We start from the raw sequence: 18687 nt of genomic DNA, 5'->3' as shown, positions 1-18687 counted from the left end.
CAGGCTATCTGGCCCCAGAAGCCATGTTGTACTTTTCCAGTGAAAAGCTAAACTTTCTATGCAGGGGCACCTGGGTGGCTCAGCGGTTGAGCGTCTGCCTTCGGCTCAGGGCGTGATCCCGGGATCCAGCATCAAGTCCCGCATCAGGCTCCCTGCATGGAGCCTGCTTCTCCCTCTGCTTGTGTCTCTGTCTCTCTCTGTGTGTCTCTCATGAATAAATAAATAAAATCTTTGAAAAAAAAAACTTTCTATACATGTATCTGTATTCAAATATATACCCCTACATTCATGTTTGTAATATTCCTATGTGTGTATTTCTATAACTCTAGTCTTTCTATATTTTCTATGTTTAGTATTTACATAAAATACTCATATATTTTACATATAATATTCTATATATAATATTCATGTGTATTACTATAATACAGTATTCCTAAATATAATATTCCTGTTTGTTCTTATTAAGTAGAATACTCCTTTTTTTAAAAAAAAGATTTTATTTATTTACCCATGAAAGACACGCAGAGAGAGGTAGAGACACAGGCAGAGGGAGAAGCAGGTTCCTTGAGGAGAGCCTGATGCAGGACTCGATCCCAGGACCCTGGGATCACGACTCAAACCAAAGGCAGACGCTCCACCACTGAGCCACCAAGGTGCCTCTAGGTACCATACTCCTATGTATTTTTTAACCAAATGTATTTACTTATTTGATTTTTTAAAAAGATTTTATTTATTTATTCATGAGAGACAGAGAGAGAAAGAGAGAGAGAAAGAGAGAGAGGCAGAGACACAGGCAGAGGGAGGAGCAGGCTCCATGCAGGGAGCCCGATGTAGGCCTTGATCCTGGGACTCCAGGATCACACCCTGGGCCGAAGGCAGGCACTAAACTGCTGAGCCACCCAGGGATCCCTATTTACTTATTTTAAAGCTTTACTTATTTAAGTAATCTCTATACCCAACATGGAGCATATGACTCATGATCTCAGGGTTGTGGGTTCAAGCCCCACATTGGGTGTAGAGATTACTTTTTATTTTTTATTTTTTATTTATTTATGATAGTCAAAGACAGAGAGAGAGAGAGGCAGAGACACAGGCAGAGGGAGAAGCAGGCTCCATGCACCGGGAGCCCGACGTGGGATTCGATCCCGGGTCTCCAGGATCGCGCCCTGGGCCAAAGGCAGGCGCCAAACCGCTGCGCCACCCAGGGATCCCTAGAGATTACTTTTTAAAAAATCTTATTAAATATACAGATGAACAACCAGATGAAGAGGTAGAGAGGGCAAGTTCTGGAAGGATCCAGAGCACAGAAGCTTCTATCCCTGTGGACCTGGGTTGAGGTACCCAGAAGGTGGATGGGTTTACCAACCTAGAAGGCTATTGGGTGCCTGGGTGGCTCAGTGGGTTAAGCATCTGCTTTCGGCTCAGGTCATGATACCAGGGTCCTGGGATGGAGGCCTACATTGGGCTCCCTGCTCAGTGGGGACTCTGCTTCTCCCTCTCCCTCTACCTCTCTCCACCCTGCTTATGCGCTCTCTCTCAAATAAACAAATAAAATCTTTTTTTTTAAAGAAGCCTATCAAATCTTATCATTTGAGAATTTTTTTATAGAAAAGAGGAGAATTTGAGATGAAGAAAATAGAACATCTAAAAGGAGCTTTGGATTAAGATGTCACCACATACCTGAAGTGAATAAACGGGCTACAGTTAGATGCAAAAATTTTGTGGCAGAAAAGTCACACAGGGCAACGCACCGCGTCACACCCCTTTTACCATCCAATAAAATTAAACAAGCAAAAGTCCTCGCCAAGAATTTCGGAATCAAAATTCAAGATGCAATTCATCACATGGCTCTCACATAAAGAGCACCGGGAAATAGAGTGGTTGGCAAAACCACTTTGCCCCTTGGGAAAGAGAAGCCTCCAAGAAGGTGAAAGTTAATGATTTAAATTAACCTTCTACTGCAGCCTTTAGCCATGCTGCGAACAAAACAGAAATCTTTCTGAAGATGCGCCTATAGATCCATAAAGAAGGAACAATTAAAATTTTAGTTAAATAACCAAAATCACAAGGATGCCTGGGTGGCTTAGTGGTTGAGCATTTGCCTTTGGCTCAGGTAGTGATCCCAGGGTCCTGGGATCGAGTTCCCTGTCGGGCTCCCCGCAGGGAGCCTGCTTCTCCCTCTGCCTATGTCTCTGCCTCTCTCTGTGTGTCTCACATGAATAAATAAAATCTTTTATTTATTTTTTTAAATAAAATCTTTAAAAAATGACTGAAATCTCCAAAAACTTTGTTACTTTAAAAAAAAATTTAAAGATTTTATTTATTTATTGAGACAGAAAGAAAGAGAGGCAGAGACACAGGTAGAGGGAGAAGCAGGCTCCATGCAGGGAGCCCCACGTGGGACTTGATTCTGGGATTCCAGGATCACACCCTGGGCTGCAGGCGGCGCTAAACTGTTGCACCATCGGGACTGCCCTATTTTTTTAAATTTTTAAGTCATCTCTACATCCAACGTGGGGTTTCAAACTCAAAACCCCGAGATCAAGAGTCAGGTGCTCCACTGACTGAGTCAGCCAGCGGTTCCAACTTTGTTTCTATTTTAAACTCCATGTAATGCTCCACTAATATTGAAATTACTCATTTCTCCTAGACAATGAAGATGAATTCATAATTTTAGTCATGAGATTACTGCCGGCTTTTTTCCCCCAAAATTCTCGGTATAAAATTTTAAAGTATGTTATTTGTGATTAAAAAGGGAAAGCTGGAGCGCCTGGCTGGTTCAGTCGGTGGAGCATGCGACTCTTGATCTGGGGGTCATGAGTTCAAACCTCATGTTGGGCGTGGAGCCTACTTAAAAATAATAATAATTAAAAAATTAAAAATAAAAAAGCAGAAACTACCTGATGTAAACTTTGCTTCAATTAAAATGGGAAAGCGGGCGCCTGGCTGTCTCAGTCTTTGGAGGGTGAGACTCTTGATCTTGGAGATCATGAGTTCAAGCCTCACGCGGGGTGTAGGGATTATTTAAAAATAAGAATTTCTTTTTAAGATTTTATTTATTTATTCATGAGAGACACACAGAGAGATCCAGAGACATAGGCAGGCTCTCCCCCAGGGAGCTCAATGCTGGACTTGATCCCAGGACTCCGGGATCACGACCTGAGCTGAATGCAGATGCTCAACCACTGAGCCACCCGGGCGCCCCTATTTCTTTTCTTTTCTTTTCTTTTTTAAGACTTTATTTATTCATAGAGAGAGAGAGGGAGGCAGAGACACAGGCAGAGGGAGAAGCAGGCACCATGCAGGGAGCCTGACGTGGGACTTGATCCAGGGTCTCCAGGATCACACCCTGGGCTGCAAGAGGCACTAAACCGCTGCGCCACCGGGGCTGCCCTCTTTTTTAAAGTTTATTTATTTAAGCAATCTCTGCACTCAACATGGGGCTCGAACTCAGGACCCCAAGATCAACAGCCGCATGCTCTACTGACTGAGCCAGCCAGGCACCTCCCAAATATACTTATTACACTACAAGGCCCCTCCCTTGTGGGTAGGGGCAGCTTTGAGATGCAGTGAGTCTTCCCAAAGAGTAGAATATAGCCGAACTAAAGGAACGTCACTTCTGAGGTTGGGTTTATAAAAAGATTTCGCTTGCCATCTTGGGTTCTCCCTCTCTCCCTCATCACTTGTTCTGGAGGAATCCAGCTGCCGCGTGTTAAAAGATAAACTGGGGCATATTCAAAATCTTAAGAGTTTACGTGAGCAAAAACAAATGCCAATCAGGCAGTGCCAAACCAGAAGGGGTTAGGAGCCCTCTGGGGACAGGAGCTAGGGAAGGAATTTTGTAGAGAAGACCTGGAAGCTAAGCAAGCAAAGTACGTGACTGGCTGTAGCTGGGCTTTCCCCTTATTTGGAAAAGCAAGCTGTGATTGGGTGTCTTCACCTTGAGGCTTAGGTTTGGGTTCCCTCACCAGGGCTGCTAAGGTGCTCGAGCCACTCTAGTCTAATGGCCTCCTTGTGTGATTAACTGGACACGTGTCATGAGGACCCTAGGAGACGGCCAGCGGGCCAGCCAACAGCCATTGAAGAACTGAGCCTCCTGCCCTTAATCACCTGAGTGAACTTGGAAGCAGGTGCTCCAGACTGAGCTGAGTCTTCAAATGATGGTCCCAGCAAACAGCTTCACCTATAACCTCATGACAGACTCTAAGTCCCAAGTGCCAGGCTGAATCCCTCCTAGGTTCCTTGCCCCCAGAAATGATGTGGGATAGACGTTTATTGTTTTAGGGGCGCCTGGGTGGTAGTTCAGTCAGTTGAGCCACTGCATCCCGAGATCAGCTCAGGTCTTGATCTCAGGGCTGTGAGTTCAAGCTGTGCATTGAGCTCCAGGCTGGGCAGAGAGCCTACTTAAAAATAAGTTTTCGGGGAATCCCTGGGTGGCTCAGCGGTTTAGCACCTGCCTTTGGCCCAGGGCGTGATCCTGGAGTCCCGGGATCGAGTCCCACATCGGGCTCCCTGCATGGAGCCTGCCTCTCTCTTCTCTCTTTCATGAATAAATAAGAAATCTTAAAAAAAAAAAAAGTTTTCATTGTTCTAAATTGCTAAATGTGGGGTGCCTGGGTGGCTCAGTGGTTGAGCATCTGCCTTAGACTCAGGTTATGATTCCAGGATGCCAGGTCCTGGGATCGAGTTCCACATGGGGCTGCCAGCAGGGAGCCTGCTTCTCCCTCAGCCTGCATCTCTGTGTCTCTCATGAATAAATAAATAAAATTTATATGAAAAAAAGAAAAACAAATTGCCTTGTGTGAGGGTAATTTGTTATGTGGCAGCAGATAACTCAGAGGCACCTCCATGAAAGTTTATTAGGGCAAAAAAACTTTCGGTAGCTCCCCAATTCCTTGGGACAAAGCTCTCGCCTATGGCCTATGACTCTGCACCCCCCGACCCTTCCAGCCCTGCCTCTTCACACATTCTTTTTCTATTTTCTTTTCTTTTTTAATTTTGTTTGCTTGACAGAGAGACAGAGCCAGAGAGCACAAGCAGAGGGAGGGGCAGAGGGAGAGGGAGAAGCAAGCTCCCCCACCGAACAGGGAGCCCGACGCAGGCTCCATCCCATGTGCCCCGGGATCATGACCTGAACCAAAGCACCGTCCAACCGTCCAACCGACTGAGCCACCAGAGCGAACCTCCTTAGTGCTTTCTGGAGTCCACGATACTTCAAGGCCAGACTCAGAGTCAGACGCCTGGGTGTGATTCCATCTGTGACGGGGCGGGGTGGGGGGTGGGGGGTCCTGCATGTGTGAACGGAGGTCTCCGGGCCTTGGATTCCCCAGGGGATTAACGTGGGAAGGAAAGGAGCGAGCACAAAGCAGTTTATTAAAGCGAAAGTGCACCCTCGAGGTGGGCGGGCGGGCAGGTGCTGCGGGTGGAAGCCGCCCCTGGGCTGTTCTGGAACTGGATGTTACTGGGTCTCTCCGGCCCGGGAGGAGCTGTGCCGTCCCGCGCGCTGGTCTCTAACCCAGGCTGCTTCCAATCCTTTGGGAAACACTTTCCACAGGTTGGGAGGGGGAGGTTTTGACCGAAAGAGGTGTGCCCCGGAGCAGGTCCCGGCAGCCTTGCTCCAGGGGGCGGGGCTGCTCCGCTATGCAAATGTATTATAATGAGCCTAGGGGTTACCCTGGGGCAGCGGTGGGAGAGAAGAGCGCATGCTCTGCACCTGTGGCTCTAGCTGTGTCGGCCCCAAGGTCTTGGGAGGCACGAGGGCAGGATGTGGAGCACCAGGCTCACAGTGTGTAGCTCCCTTATCACGGGCCTGGCCTCCGGCTCGGCTCGTGTCTCTAGCACTCCCCTTCTTCAGAGACTTGGGAATCTGCCCCCGGGCGTTCCTTCGCCTGCTCCCCATTTGGCATCTTCTACCCAACAAATCCACTGCGCACAGCGGTGTGACCTTGGTGGAGTCATTTGCCCTCTCCGGTGTCTCCTATAAACCAGGCCCTCCTCTTGGGTGATACGACTGGAAGGTTATATCACAGGGTGATAGTGAGGAGCGAATGAGCTGGCTCATGCAAAGAGCTTCGAAAGCATGGGACATAGATGCTTTTTAAAAAGTCTTGGCTATTATTGTTCCCATAATGCTTTAGCCACAGAAATATTGTCATTTCCCCCGGGTAGTGTCACTTGACCTTTTCTTCCTGGCCTTTGCACATCTGCATTCCTCTCCTGTGACTCATGCCTTATCCCTCTTCCTTTTGGCTTGTGTTTATTGATCCTTTTTAGCTTAGATATCCTCCTCCAGGAAGCCCTCTCTGATTTCTCCCTCCAGGCCAGGTCATTGCCCACTCTGGGATCCCTCAGCCTTCTGGGATCCCCTCCCCCCTCTCCCTGTCCTACCCAGTCCGGGTCATCTCTGTCCAGGGAGGGGTCCATCTCCACACTGGACTTGGAGCCCCCATGAGGGCAGGGCTTAGAAGTATCTTGGTCACTTCTGTGTCCCCACCACTGCCCAGCACAGGGTTAGGCCCAGGGCAAGTACTCAGGAAGCATTTGTTGAAAAATAAATAATCTCCAAAATCAGGGTATGTGGGTATGTGTGTGGTCGAGCGATAACAAAAGCTGTTTTCAAAATTCAAGGACAGCATGTTTTTTTTTTTTTATCACCAAAATACTGATATTTTTGTGCCGTGATAATTTTTTGGTAATGTGCCATTAGAATCATTTGGATCATTTTTCTTGAGCTTTCACCCAAAGAGTTACAGGCTACCTCATAATTTCATATGGAACCAGGCTCATTCATTCAGAAAGATTTCTTTTTTTTTTTTTTAATTTTTTATTTATTTATGATAGTGAGAGAGAGAGAGAGAGGCAGAGACACAGGCGGAGGGAGAAGCAGGCTCCATGCACCGGGAGCCTGATGTGGGATTCAATCCCGGGTCTCCAGGATCGCACCCTGGGCCAAAGGCAGGCGCCAAACCTCTGCGCCACCCAGGGATCCCCATTCAGAAAGATTTCTGACCACATTTCCTCACCGCTGAAAACCTTACAGGTACCTTACTGGTGAATAGTGTGCCTCCTCTCTGGCTCACCAGGGGGCCAAGCATTGCTTCCTGTATTTTTTTTAATCAAACCTTTTATCCTGAGATAATTATAGATACACATTGCAGTTTTAAAACAATAATACAGAGAGATACTGTATGCCTTTTACTCAGTTTCCTCCAGTGGGAACATGTTATAAAATTAGTATGGGGGTGCCTGGGTGGCTTAGTAGTTGAGCATCTGCTTTTGGCTCAGGTTGTGATCCTGGGGTTCTGGGATTGAGTCCTGCATGGGGCTCCCCACAGGGAGCCTGCTTCTTCCTCTGCCTGTGTCTCTGCCTCTCTCTGTGTCTGTGTCTCTCATGAATAAATAAATAAAAAGGAAAACTGTAGTATGGTCAATTGTCTTCATTCGCGCAGTTATGTTCTATAAAGTTGCCGTAAATGCTGAGTGAGCAAATACTGAACCACAGCTCCTGGGGGGCGGGGTGGTAGTACAGGGTTAGGTTCTTTTTTTTCTTTTTAAGATTTTATTTATTTATCCGAGAAAGAGAGAGAGAGAGAGAGAGGCAGAGACACAGGCAGAGGGAGAAGCAGGCTCCATGCAGGGAGCCGGAGGTGGAACTGGATCCTGGGTCTCCAGGATCACCCCCTGGACTGAAGGCGGCACTAAGCGGCTGAGCCACCTGGGCTGCCCACAGGGTTAGGTTCTGACAGCTTCTAGTTACAACATGTTGATGAAACCATTAATACATAACTTTTGTTTCATATATGTTTCCGTTTAAAAACACCCTACATGATATCCCTTGTTGATTCCCTCACATTGAACTCAGGCCAACAGCTCTGTATAACTGGAGCCTGAAAGGAAGCTCATCGTGCACATGTAAAAATCTTACCCATTTTCTCCATAGAGCACATCCCAGCCTTCTTGCGCATTGAGACTCTGGACAGCACTTTGGCACTCCGTTTGGGGGCTGTTTGAAACAGCAAAATCGCCAACAAAAAGCACAAAAATGTGAAAAATGTGGCACTAAGTAGTCCGTGAAAAGGACACTTGTTTACAGCGTGGGAGCTGCAAGGAGAAGGCTGAGCGCTGCCCTGTTCAAACCTCAGCTGGGAATGTGAGTGTCCGGAGAGGCAAGTTTTTGGCTGTTCTGTAGGCCTGGGAATGATCAAGAAAGCGCCACCAGTATTGACTTGGGGGTTTTTCCATATTTGCATTCACAAATACGAAATCAAACGTCCAGTATCACAACCAGGGGTACTGACATGGATAGAGTCAAGATACAGAACATTCCATCACAAGGGTGCTCCCCTCCCCTGTCCTGGTGCATGCATCCTGGTTTTCTCTGCCCACCCCTTTCTGAACCCTTGGTGACCACTGCTCTGTTCTACATTTCTAGAATTTTGTCATATCAAGAATGTTATATAAAGGCAATCACATGACATAACTTTTGAGACAAAAGGGTACAAGTCCGTGGCTTTTAACATATTCAGAGTGTGCAACCGTCATCATGATCAATTTTAGAAAAAATTTCATCACCCCAGAAAGCAGCCCCACGCCGCTTAGCCATCACTCCCCAATCTCTCCATCCTTCCCAGCCCCTGGCAACCGCTGATCTACTTCCTGTCTTTATAGATTTGCTTCTTCCGGAGATTTCGTATAAATGGAATCATACACTATGTGGCTTCTGTGTCTGGCTTCTTTCACTCGGTGAAATGTTTTCAAGGCTCAGCCACGCTGTAGCATGCAGCGCTGCTTCACTCCTTGTGGCTGAATGATATTCCGCTGGGTGGACAGACCACATCTCGTTCATCTGTCCACCTGTTGATGGATCAGGGTTGACTCTTAAGGTCTGAAACAGAGGAGAGAAGATGGAGATCACACACAATAATATAGATATATATTATATATATATTATATATATTTATAATATTTATAAATTATATATTTATAATATTTATATATTTTTTATATATATTATATTTTATATGGTATGTATAATATATACAGTATACATATATTGTACTGATAATGGCATTTTGGGATTTTTCAAAATACGTACCAAAATACTGGTTTAGTAGCACTGCTGCCAGATGTGCTCTCTGTGTTAGATGATCACCAGGAGTTTATAGCTCAAGCAAGCAAGGATTTGAAATCTCAAAGATGAATACTAACTACTGGCATTAAGTACAGGTGCTGTTCTAAGTGCCTGACACATCTTAACTCATGCAAGCCTCCCTAAGGCTTTGTGAAGCGGGGGGCTGTTTTATCACCCCCCATTTGACAGATGAGTAAACCGAGGCACTCTCTGGAGGCTACGTGTCCCAGGAGCAGGGAAGCTGGATTCAAACCAGGGCCGTTTGGCCTCAGTGGCCTCCCTGTTGGTCAGGACTGTAAGAAATCCCAGAGTGAGTTAGCATCAAGGAGGTCACCTCCAGAGGTCAGCAAGTCTGTAATTTTAAGATTTTTAATTTTTTTTTAGATTTTTTTTATTTATTCATGAAAGACACAGAGAGAGATAGAGGCAGAGACACAAGGTAGAGGGAGAAGCAGGCTGCATGCAGGGAGCCCGACGTGGGACTCGATCCTGGGTCTCCAGGGTCATGCCCTGGGTGCTAAACCGCTGAGCCACCCCGGGCTGCCCCAATATTTTTAATGTTTAAAGATCCGGAGATTCCAAGGCTGCCAGGCTACCAAGGGATGTGTGGCTGCATGATACGATACGACACCTGGGATTTGCTTCAAAATAAATGCAGGTGTGGGCGCTGGGTGGGGCATAAGGGTACAGGGTTACCCGAGAAGTCGAAGAGGAACAACAAGCAACAACAAATGGAATGAGGATGTTCCGTCTTTTGGCTCAGCTTCTCACACTGACTTGGCAGCAGCTAAAGGTAAAAGGATGGCTCTGACCCCAGACAGCCTTTGATCCCGGACCTGCCACTTCCTGGCTGTGTGCCCCAGCTACGTGACTTCACCTTTCTGAGTATTGTGGCCTGGCCCTCACCTGCCCAGGGAGGAAGACAATCCAGACCCCCTCGGGGTACCTCCACATCCAGGCCTAAGCACAGAGCCTGCCCGGCAGCACAAACTCAACTCAACTGGATGGTCTGCCTCTCTGTGCCTCAGTCTCCTTATCTGCAAAATGGGATAGTTAGAGTCCCTACATTTTAGAGTTGTGGAGAGGATTCACAAATTCATTCACGTAATATTTCTTGAGCATCTACTATATGTGATTATTGAGCAACTTACTCTTTAGACATGGGAAGGCCTAAAGCAGCAAACAAGGCAGTTCTCCTTGCCCTGTGGAGCTGACAGTCTAGGAGCGAACTGATACACACACACAATGTGTCAAGGGAGAGAGTATGAGGAGGATGGGGGCTGGGGGGGAGAGGGAGAAGCAGGCTCCCTGCTGAGCAGGGAGCCAGATGCAGGCCTTGATCCCAGGACCTGGGACTGTGGCCTGAGCACCCCAGGCACCCCAAGAAATAAACAGATTATGAGACAGAGGCATCTGGGCGGCTCAGTGGTTGAGCATCTGCCTGGAGCATCCTGGAGACGGGGGATCGAGTCCCAGTCAGGCTCCCTGCATGAAGCCTGCTTCTCCTTTTGCCTCTGTCTCTGTCTCTGCCTCTGTCTCTCTGTCTCTCTGTCTCTCTCTCTCCCTCTCTGTCTCTCATGAATAAACAAATAAAATCTTTTAAAAATAAATAAATAAATAAACCTTTAGGAAAAAGATTATGAGGGATCCCTGGGTGGCGCAGCTGTTTGGTGCCTGCCTTTGGCCCAGGGCGCGATCCTGGAGACCCGGGATCGAAATCCACATTGGGCTCCCGGTGCATGGAGCCTGCTTCTCCCTCTGCCTATGTCTCTGCCTCTTTCTCTCTCTGTGTGTGACTATCATAAATAAATAAAAATTTAAAAAAAGAAAAAATATTATGAGACAGATGGTGATATGTTCTATGAAAAGAAGGATGACTGTCATCTTTTTTTTTTTTCTTGAGTAGGCTCCATGCCAATATGGGGGGCTTGAACTCACAACACAATATCAAGAATCACACGCTCTACTGACTGAACCAGCCAGGCACCCCAGGGATAACTATTTTCTATGGTGAGGTCAGAAAGGTCCTGACTGAGGAGGTGACATTTGAGCAGAGACCTGAGAGAGGTGTGAGAATGAGCCACACAAATATCTGGGGGAAGGGGCGCCTGGGTGGCTCAGCCGATTGGGCATCTGACTTCAGCTTGGGTCATGATCTTGGATTTGGAGGATCAAGCCCCTCTCAGGCTCCATACTCCCCAGGGGGTCTGCTTGTCCCTCTTCCTCTGCCTGCCCCCCCCCCACACACATGCTCTCTGTATCTGTCTCAAATAAATAAATAAGGGCTTAAAAACATTTACATGGGGGAAGCGTGTCCCAGGTCAACAGAACAAGTGCAAAGGCCCTGAGGCAGGACAATCCCCATAACGAGGAACAGCAAAGAGGCCAGTGTGCATGGAATAGAGTGAGCAGGTAAGGCAAGAGAGGGGACCAGGGTGTCATGGGTCCACAGGAGGGATCCAAAGAGGGAAGTGACATGGGGCACTTACGGTGAACGGATTCTGCTGCCAGGTGAGGACCTTTCTGTTGGGGACTCTCAGCAGCAGCCAGAGAGTGTTTGCAATAGCTAAGTGGGAGGATGAGGGCGCTGGGGGCCAGGGTGGAAGCTGTGGGGGTCAGAGTTGGATACATTCTGAAGGTCGAGCCAACAGGATTTCCTGCTGGCCAGGATGCGGGATGTGAGAAGCAGAGATGAGTCATGAATCTCTTCAAAGCTTCCAGCTTGTGTGCCTAGAAGGTTGGTGGTTTCTACGCTGGCCAAGGAAGCAGACTACCGGAAGCCCTGCGCATGTAGCCGCACACGAGTGCCCGATCTGCGCTATGTTGATCAGAGAGGCCGCGGCCGGCCACGTGCAGGCATCACCGGGAAGGAGAGAAAGGCCAACCCACCCTGGCTAACCTTGACAAGACTCAGGCAATGTCGGGCATGGAGGCAGCCTGGTCCATTGACCACCTCATATTTTCCCCCTTGGGCTGGGCTGGTGTCTCCCTTCTTCGGGTCAGAAAAAAAGGATTTCTCCCATCTTTACCTCGAACTCACTCTCAACCAGGCTAATGAAGCTCCCACACCCTCTAGCCAGGCCTGTCTTCACTCTGGTGGCTGCCAGGCTACCTCTCAGATGCTCTGTGTATGGTGTGAGGTAGAGATCTCCCACCTCATGTGCGCAGCCTGCCTCCTTTCCCCATCTTCCAGGACTTCTGGAGCCACTTTCCCCTTTCTCTTCTGCCCATTTTTTTTTTTTTTGTCTCATTCTTATTGATTGGTAAGAGTTCTTTATATATATTGTGGACATGAATCCCTCTGTCAGTCACCTGGGTTGCAGATACCTTCTCACCACTTGTGGCTCATCTTTTCACTTTGTTTATGTAAGGTCTTTTGATTTCCAGCGGTTTTACTTTCTTTTTTTTTTTTTTAAGACTTATTTATTTATTCATGAGAGACAGAGGGAGAGGCAGAGACATAGGCAGAGGGAGAAGCAGGCTCCCTGTGGGGAGCTTAATGCAGGACTCAATCCGAGGACCCTGGGATCACAACCTGAGCCAAAGGCAGATGCTCAACCACGGAGCCACCAAGGTGCCCGTAGAGGTTTTACCCTCAATGCAGTCTTTTCCAGATAGCCCCATGTGAACAACCCACATCCTTACCCCATGATCTGAAAGGCGGCTTCTGTCTCCTATGAAATCCCTATGAATATATGGGTCTGTTCTGGGCTGTCTGTCCTTTTTTGTCTGCTTGTCTAATCTTGGGCAGATACCATGGTCTCTTAGTGGGCTAAGGCTGAATAATGATGATCATGATTTCTGGTTAGGCAAGCTCTCCCACACTCCTCCTCAAAATGACCTTGCCTCTTCTTGTAGATTTGTCTTCCCACGTGTATTAATTTCCTGGGCCTGCTTTTTTTTTTAAGTTTTATTTTTTTAATTTTTTATTTTAATTTATTTATGATAGTCACACACAGAGAGAGAGAGAGAGAGAGAGGCAGAGAGAGAAGCAGGCTCCATGCACCGGGAGCCCGACGTGGGATTCGATCCTGGGTCTCCAGGATCGCACCCTGGGCCAAAGGCAGGCGCCAAACTGCTGAGCCACCCAGGGATCTGCTTTAAGAAAGGCTCATGGAGGGGCTTCTGGGTGGCTCCATCCATTAAGCAGCTGACTCTTGGTTTCAGCTCGGGTCATGTTCTCAAGGTGGTGAGTTCAAGTCCCCACTTCGGCTATGCGATCAGCCAGGAGTCGGCTTGTCCCTTCTCTCCCTGCTCCTCCTCGCTCCGCCTCCCTACTAGTGCATGTTCTCTCTCTCTCTCAAATAAATGAGTAAAATATTTTTTTTAAGATTTTTATTTATTTATTCATATGAGACACAGAGAGAGAGAGAGGCAGAGACAGAGGCAGAGGGAGAAGCAGGCTTCCTGCAGGGAGCCAGACGTGGGACTCGATTCCCGGTCTCCAGGATCACGCCCTGGGCTAAAGGTGGCGCTAAACCGCTGAGCCACCCCGGCTGCCCCATAAGTAAAATCTTAAAAAAAAAAAAAAAAAAAAAAAAAAAGGAAAGAAAGAAAAGCCCATAAACCAGGTGGCAGAAACTTAATGTCCTGCGGTTCAGGAGGTCTTAAGTCCAAGATCAAGGTTTTGCAGTATTGGTTCCCTCTGAAGACTGGGAGGAAGAATCTGTTTCCAGCCTTTCTCCTTGGCTTGTAGATGTCTCTCTTTTTCCTGTGTCCTCACTTCGTCTTTCTTCTGAACCTGTCTCTGGATCCAAATTTCCCCTTATTATTTTTTTAAGATTTTTTTTAAAGATTTTTATTTATTTATTCATGAGAGACACACAGAGAGAGAGGCAGAGACACAGGCAGAGGGAGAAACAGGCTCCATGCAGGGAGCCCGACGCAGGACTTGATCCTGCGACTCCAGGACCACACCCAGTCCAAAGGCAGGCACCAAACCGCTAAGCCATCCAGGGATCCCCCCCCCCCTTTTTTTAATGTGAGCTCCACATTCAGCCAACTCAGAGCTCAAACTCACATCCCTGAGATTAAGACCTGAGCTGAGATCAAGAGTCAGACGCTTGAGTGACTGAGCCAACCAGGCACAAACTCCATTTAAAAAATAATCCCTGGGACAACAGGCTGGCTCAGCGGTGTAGCGCCGCCTTCAGCCCAGGGCGTGATCCTGGAGACCCGGGATCAAGTCCCACGTCAGGTTCCCTGTGTGGAGCCTGCTTCTCCCTTTGCCTGTGTCTCTGCCTCTCTCTCTGTGCGTCTCTCATGAATAAATAAATAAAACCTTTTTAAAAAATAAAAAATAATCCCTGGGAGGATGGGGTGACTCAGTGGTTGAGCATCTGCCCTTGGCTCAGGTCGTGATACTGGGGACCTGGGATAGAGTCCTGCAACGGGCTCCTTGCAAGGAGCCTACTTCTTCCTCTGCCTGTGTCTCTGCCTCTCTGTGTCTCTCATGAATAAATAAAATCTTTAAGAAAAAATAATAATCCCCATCTCCCTAATATCACATCCCCCTCCAGCTACTGCACTGTTTTCCTTTATAGCAACACTTCCTCCAAGTGGTTTCTAGCAGCTTTGCCCTGTTCCTCTTTTACAGGCTCTCCAGAAGCCACTCTGATGGGTCTGTGGATCTGGCTTCATCCTCGCCTCCCCCTGCCCTGCTCTGTTCCCCGCTGACTCCACTTTACCAAATCCAGCAGCTGAGTCTCTGATCTCCTCTGATGTGACCACTCAGAAGCTTTTCTTTCTTCCTTCCTTCCTTTTTCTTTCTTTCTCTCTCTCTTTCTTTCTTTCTTTTCTTTCTTTCTTCTTTTTCTTTCTTTCTTTTTCTTTCTTTTCATCTTTCCGTCCTTTTAGAATATTTTACTTTTGAGTATTCTCTACACCGAACGTGGAGCTTGAACTCACAACCCTGAGATCAAGAGTTGTGTGCACTACCAACTGAGCCAGCTGGGCACCCTTCTTTTTTTACTTTTTAAAATTAAGATATATATATTCACATACACTAAAATTCACCCTTTTTAAGTGTGCAATTCAGGGGTGTCTGGGTGGTACATTCGGTTAAGTGTCTACCTGTGGCTCAGGTCATGATCCCAGAGTTCTGGGATCGAGTCCCGTGTTGGGCTCCCTGCAGGGAGCCTGCTTCTCCCTCTGCCTGTGTCTCTGCCTCTCCCTGTATGTCTTTCATGAATACATAAAATCTTTTTTTTTAAGTTTAAATAATAAAGGCACAATTCAGTCATTTTTCATATATTCACTAGAGTGTGCAACTACCATTACCACATAGCTCCAGAACATTCCATCACCCCCCAAAAGGAAACCCCCTATGCACTGAGCAGTGACTCTCATTTCTCCCTCCCCCTAGTCTCTGGCAACCACTAATCCACTTTCTATCTCTGTGCACCTGCCTTTTCTGGACATTTCACATACATGGAATCCTACATTCTGTGCTCTTCTCTGGCTTCTCTCACTCAGCGTATTTTCAAGGTTCGTCCATGTCATAGCATGTCTTGGGATTTCTTTCTTTTCTGTGGCTGAATAACATTCCATTGTAGGGATACAGGTTTTTTTTGTCCATTCATCAGTTGGCCAACATTTGGCCTTCGGGAGCATCTTTTTTTTTTTTTTTAAATTTTAGGAGCATTTTAAAAAGTCAGATTAATGATGTATAAGTTGCATACTCTAGAATTCATCCTTTTTAGGGGTATCTGAATGGCACAATTAAATATCTGACTTTTGTTTTTAACTTTTATTTATTGAGAGAGACAGAAAGAGAAAGAATGAGTGGGGGAGGGGCAGAAGGAGAAGCAGGCTCCCCACTGAGCAGGAAGCCCAACTTGGGGCTCTATCCCAGGACCTTGAGATCATGACCTGAGCCAAAGGCAGACGCTTCACTGACTGAGCCACCCGGGTGCCCCTAAATCTCTGACTCTTGATTTCTGTTTAGGTCATAATTTTAGGGTTCTGGGATAGAGCCCTGCATCGGGCTCTGAGTAGTGGAATCTGCTTCGAATTCTCCATGCTTGCGCTCTCTCTCTCTCTCTCTCTCTCCCCTTCTCTAAAATAAATCTTTTTATTTTTTTATTATTTTTATTTATTTATGATAGTCACAGAGAGAGAGAGAGAGGCAGAGACACAGGCAGAGGGAGAAGCAGGCTCCATGCACCGGAAGCCCGATGTGGGACTCGATCCCCGGTCTCCAGGATCGCGCCCTGGGCCAAAGGCAGGCGCCAAACCACTGCGCCACCCAGGGATCCCTAAAATAAATCTTTTTAAAACTTATTTATTTTATTCATGAGAGACACAGAGAGAGGCAGAAACACAGAGGGAGAAGCAGGCTCCATGCAGGGAGTCCAATGCGGGACTTGATCCCAGGACCCCGGGATCACGACCTGAGCCAAAGGCAGACGCTCCACCACTGAGCCCCCCAGGCGCCCCGGCAGTAGGTATTTTTCCATGAGCCATTCCAATGCTCGCTTGGGCAGCACATATACTAGAAGTGGAATAAACAGAGATTAGTGTGGGCCCGGCGCAAGGATGACCCGAAAATGAGCCAATCTGATAGGAGCGTAGTGATCTGAACAGCTCTGAACTCAAGCGTACTACCGTCTCCTCCTGAGCCTCCTTTTCCTTTGATTCAATCACGCTGCACTGGATGGTTTTCCTTCCTTCTCACTGGCTGTTCCTTCTGTTATACTTTGATCTCTGCCTCCCCCACCCCCGCCCATGGCCACCCCCAGTCTGCAAATCTCTTCCCTCTCTCCATGCCGACCCCTTGGTGACCTCAGACCTCCCGGCAGTAAGTAGTATCAGTGTTCCAGAGACTTTCAAATGTCCATCTCCCGCCGGGACCTCTCCCCTAAGCTCCAGACCCACATAACCACTGCCCCTCAGTGGAGACCCAAGATCGCAGACTTGACATGTCCTTCCCACTGTCTCTGCGCCTCTGGAAAAGGAGATTCGGGTGGTCCAGATGCTCAGGCTGTAATAGGGAGTGATCCTTGGTTTCTCCCCCAGATTACATCACATTGTCAGCAATCCCGATTCTGCCTTTAAAACATGCCCAGAGGGCAGCCTGGGTGGCTCAGAGATTTGGCGCCGCCTTCCGCCCAGGGCCTGATCCTGGAGACCTGGGATCAGAGTCCCGTGTTGGGCTCCCTGCATGGAGCCTGCTTCTCCCTCTGCCTGTGTCTCTGCCTCTCTCTTTCTCTCTGTGTGCCTCTCATGAATAAATAAATAAAATCTTTAAAAAGAAAAAAAAAAGAATATTCTACAATCGATAGTGGTGATGGTAACACAAGCCTGTGAATATATCGGAAACTGCTGAATTGTACGTTTTAAGGGGGTGAATTGTATGGTATGTGAATTGTATCTCAGCAAAGCTGTTACTGCCCTCTCCCCAAACCCTCCAAACAAAAACTCCTTCCTGTGGTTCACACAGAACAAACCCAGTGTCCCTACCATGGCTGTTGGCTTGCTGCCCTCTGCCTCCTCCCACCCCCTCACCACAAACCCTCTATTTTCTGAACACATCACCTCTACTCTCCATTTTGCTCACTCTGTTCCTGCCAAGCTGGCCTCCTTGCATGTTCTGCCTCAGGGCCTTTGCACCTGCTATTTCTTCTACTTGGAACAGACTTCTTTCCCTAAAATCTCCCACAGTTCATTCATTCCTTCACCCCTTTCACCCTCAGCCCAGTGTCAACTGCTCCAGAGAGGCTTTCCTTTTTTTTTTTTTTTTTAAGATTTTATTTATTCATGAGAGACAAAGAGAGAGAGAGAGAGAGAGAGGCAGAGACACAGGCAGAGGGAGAAGCAGGCTCCATGCAGGGAGCCCGATGTGGGACTCGATCCTCGGTCTCCAGGATCAGGCCCTGGGCTGAAGGCGGTGCTAAACCGCTGAGCCACCTGGGCTGCCCCCAGAGAGGCTTTCCTGACCATCATCTAGAACAGGAGTGCCACCTGCTTCTCTGCCCCCTCGCTGTTTTATTTGCCTCCACAGCAGTCCTTACTTTGTGACATACCAGCTATCGATTTGCTTACTTATCCATCACCCCATCACCCTCAGGAGACCTGTCCTGCTCACTGTGGTACCCTCCCCGGGGGGGTGGGGGGGGCAGTGTTAACCAGTGTCTGGCACATAGTAGGTGCCCAAGAAACATTTGTCGAATACACAACAAGCAAATGCTCCCTGCATCCCTCCCTCTCTGAACCTCAGGTCTATGTGTGCAAAAGGGTCCTGATCACCTTTCCTGGATGACCCTGCAGTATCTTCAGACTCTCTAGTGATGGAGGGCGGACCCCTCCCAAAATATGTCCACGTCCTGGAGCCTGTGATCATGACCCTTTGGGAAAAAGGACCTTTGCAGATACAGTTAAAGGATCTTGGGATGAAATCATGTGGATTATCCTGGTGGACCCTAAATCCAATGACAGGTGGTAAGAAGAAGGCAAGGAGAAGGTACAGGCACAGAGGAAAGCGCACGTGACAATGAAGGCAGAGACTTGGCGGGGAACGTGGGCCCATTCAGGGCATGTCAGCAGCCTTGAGAAACTGA

The sequence above is a fragment of the Vulpes lagopus genome, chromosome 2 (genome assembly GCF_018345385.1).
Source record: "Vulpes lagopus strain Blue_001 chromosome 2, ASM1834538v1, whole genome shotgun sequence".
In the NCBI taxonomy this organism is placed as follows: domain Eukaryota; kingdom Metazoa; phylum Chordata; class Mammalia; order Carnivora; family Canidae; genus Vulpes; species Vulpes lagopus.
This window is presented reverse-complemented; position numbering follows the sequence as displayed.